Source organism: Atta cephalotes (assembly GCF_000143395.1).
Source record: "Atta cephalotes unplaced genomic scaffold scaffold00011, whole genome shotgun sequence".
NCBI lineage: Eukaryota > Metazoa > Arthropoda > Insecta > Hymenoptera > Formicidae > Atta > Atta cephalotes.
In genome coordinates, this window is record NW_012130075.1 from 4,216,166 (window position 1) to 4,220,503 (window position 4,338).

Consider the following 4,338-nt stretch of genomic DNA (forward strand, 5'->3'; position numbering starts at 1 on the left):
GAGAGAGAGAGAGAGTGCACAATATATGCAGAGGCTGCGTGATTCGAACTGCTTTCACAGATAGAGAGCGAAAGAGAAAGAGAGACAGACGAGGTCGTCGAGTAGTTGTGCTAAATGGTTCGCAAACTAATGTTCAAAATTCGGGTATTACCGCGAGACCAAAGGAAGATGGGATAGAAAGGAAACGCAGCGAGCACACGTCTTTCTAAACGGAAAGACGGAAGCGGATGAGGGTGAGAGTTGTACCAACCGACGAGGCACATATATATAACATTACCCTAAAATACTTGTCGTACCTCGTTCAACGCGATCATGAATTATTAAGCGCCTTTAATTCTTAGTACACACTATGATTTTCCGGTTCTTTACTACACACGGTGGTCATTCATCTGTCTCGAGTTAATTTTCATCATTTTAATATATAAAAAATATTAAAAATATATAAAAAATATTAAATGATTCTTACATTACCTTAATATCTTTATAAAATATTTATGAGATTGTACATTAAAAAAAATTGCATATAAATGTTACAACTAATTATTAGTGTTCTCACATGTACAATCCTATGAGATTTAATATTAATTATTTGATGTTCCTAGGTTTTTTACGAAATATGCAGGATGTGAATGACTCAATCGTGTGTACTAATAGCATTTTTCACTGGTGCGCACTCAATGCGCACTTTAAAGCCGTTGTACGTACAATGTACATTGAGCATTTTATCAATTTAGATGTCTCACTTTTACATAAATTAGTATATAACGGCTTTAATGTGCACTTTAGTATGCGCACCAGTTCTACCAATGAAAAATACTATTAGAATTATTCGGAGGTTAGTGTTTTATCTTCAGCATAGACAACACGAATGAAATAAATCATAAAAGCCTTTAGAATCTTTTTGAATCGTCAAAGATTGTTGTGTCGCATTGATTAAGATCGCACGCAAATCTGAGATCTGCGCGGGTTCGTTCCCTCAAGTGAATCTCTCGCGAGTATACTCTGCAACGCGGATATAGATGCGCTGGAAAATGGAAATAAGATTCTGTCCATTTTTCCATGCATAGAAAGTGTCGTTCCCTTTGTATGCACATAGAACAGATATCTTATTTTCCGGTATGAGATCAGAACACCATTTTCTAGATTGTCCGTACACATACTAGCTTTTCTTCTTACACTCGTACGAGATATGTGACCGATTAGTGACATGTACATGAAATAACTTGCATTACTTCCTCGATATGAAAAAGAAAAACGAAGATGTGGAAGATCGGAAAATTCATGCGATAACGTTCATATTACTTAATAAATTTTATGAAACTCTGCGACATAAATGTACCGTGTGATTTTCTTCAAACTCACATTTTTTTTAGAACTTTTCTTATAAACGAGAAATTGCTTGTCATTTATTACATTTATTTATTTTTCGCATAACTGCGGTGCGACGCTTTAAATAGCATCATCTGCTACACGGCACATTTCTACGCTGTAATAGATCTGAATGAAAATGCGCTACAATGCAGCAACGTGTTGTACATCTTTGGCCACTTTATTGTTGGAAGAAGCATGTCCAAGCCGCAGCAGCATTTTGCAGAGAACTCAGCTCATATATATCGGTATCGGCAAGTTCCGCTCGACAAAACAAATTGCTTATACCGTCAATGGAACTTCGTCGGAAATGTGTGTTTGGCTACGTATCGATACTTTATATAAACCGTTTGTTTAACTTCTGAAGCAGGGGAGAAAAGCACTCTCTACTCAGGAAACTGAAAACTGAAAAATTCTTCGAGAGAGATGGGAGTTGTGTGTGTCAAGATATAAATGTATAGAGTTAGGAGACGCGTCTCACAAAAATCCTTAATAAATAAAACTTGATGTCAGGATAAAATAATCCGTTTGTTCATCCAACACGTATGCAGCTACAACAATGTTTTTGTGCAAATTAACGAAATGTTATGCTGACTGAGAAAAATGTCTGAAATGAACGAACCAGAAGATTCTGATTATATCAATCAAAATTCCGGTTATCTCAATTAGAATAGTCGAAATCAGAAAATTCTGATTTATCCATTTTCAACTAGAATTTTAATTAATCCAATCAGACATTTTTCTCAGACTTTTTCAGTGTATCTTTTCGCGCGTCTTTTAAAGACGCTTGCCTTTCTTAAATTAAAATTTGAATGATACTGTATACTTTCTCAAACCTTGTTGAAATTCAAGTTGCAAAAATACTAATAATGAATGAGACTTACGAGACATTTTTTTCTTTGATAAATATACATATATAATAACGTGAAATTTGATTAATAAGATAAATTATGCTTTTACATAACAAGAGTTATAGAAATAAAAATATTTTTTGATATTTATGACGATGTATAATATTATGCATAAATAAAAAAATGAAAATGTAGAATTATATTCTTCACAGAATTACATTTTTCACTTGAGCAATTTATTGTTACATGTATAATATATAACATTATAACATTATAAACATTATAACATTATAACATTATAACATTAGTTAATATTGCTTAAATATATTACATGTATAAAATGTGTATAATATAATAGACCGCAATCTCAGAAAAGAATGATTCTACGTAAATTGTAATTCTATTTCTTCATGTAACAGATTTGCCGTTTGAGAAAGTAATTGAGATTAAAATTATTTTCAATGCGATTGTAGAAACGCAACGTAAAAAAGACAATGAAGAGTTGAGAAATATTATTAAGAAAATTTTAATAAGCACATTGGAATTTAGCAAGAGTTAAGTTAGTAATACTTCTCCGACGATTTAATCCCAAGTTTTTTACACAAAGTGAATACGAGCAAAAATTATTTTTCGATGTATCTAAATCATTTTTAAAATTTATCGCGCAATTATCTTAAAATGATAGAAATCACTTCTGCAATGTTTGCATTTTACAAAATATTAACGATTTTAGAAAAATATTAACACAATGTCATTTCAAGCTTATTTCAAGCTATAATTAAATTAACTTAATATACGAGAAAATATACGAGCATTTTTTACTCCATTTTAGAAAAATATATTAAATAACACGTGCTAATTAGAAACATGAATTATTCGTATACGAGAATTTATTAATAATGCCAAATTTAATGAATGCGGTATACTATGCTTGTCACAAGTGACTGTGGTATTCAAAATGAATTTTTTGAATGGTATTAATAAATGACTTATTAATGATGTTCAATTTATTCAAATTTTCGACTTTGTATAATCTAAACATTCTAAATGAATATTTAAATGAACACAAATCTTTAAATTCATATTTTTTCAAGCACCGATCGGATGTTTTTTTTTATCGTCGAGGATTTTTGCATCAATTTTCGATAGATAAATTGCTGAAATACACGCGTTTAAACATACGCGGGTAGACACGCGTTATTGCATTTTATCGGAAATATGCTCGAAAATTTTCCCCTGAATGGAGATCACAAAAATGGTAACAACGCATTGGGGATTTGTCACATTCCTATGCAAGCACGTAAAAATGATATAGAATTTTATATGCACCTATACATGTACGATCCGAGCTTTTTGAAGGATTGAAATTAGGCTAGAATTACTTTTCTCGTCTTTCTAGTCTCCTTGCAACATTCTTGCCACGTTCCTGTTGAACGTTATATATACTCATGAGTGTGCATATGAGTGTCTGCGAATATATTTTCCAAGATGAACAAAATATGTTATAAATAAATTAAGCATAAGAAAAAAAGATGGCAAATTCTGTCATAATAATCTTTCAACCTTTCGAAATCATTAAGCCAAACATATAAAATAATATAAATCAAAAATAATATAAATCAAAAAGATAAGATCTTTACTGTCTTTATAATAATTATCTAGTAATTAGTAAAAGATTTTTATAAATTTTGATATACAATAATAAGTTAAGGATGTATTAGACATACAGTCCCTGCAAAAAAAATTTAAATTTATAGATATGTTTAATATTTACATTTTAAATAAACTATATACATATGAAAGTTATGTAAATAAGACTATATTTTTATTTAATAATACATTTTTGTAGTTTATTTGTTGTTATTTTTATTGTTAAAAATTAAAATGTTAAGAATAATTTACAAATTTACATTTTTCCTTTATAAGTATTTTAAATATTCAAAATAATTTATGCAAAGTTTCATTGCGATTCACTGATTAGTTACAAAGATAAAACAAATCAATATTTTGTTTATTTATGGACAACTAGTTCATACATCGCAATATAACTCTACGTAAATAATCTTGAATACATAATGTACTTATATATATATATATATATATATATATATAATAAGTA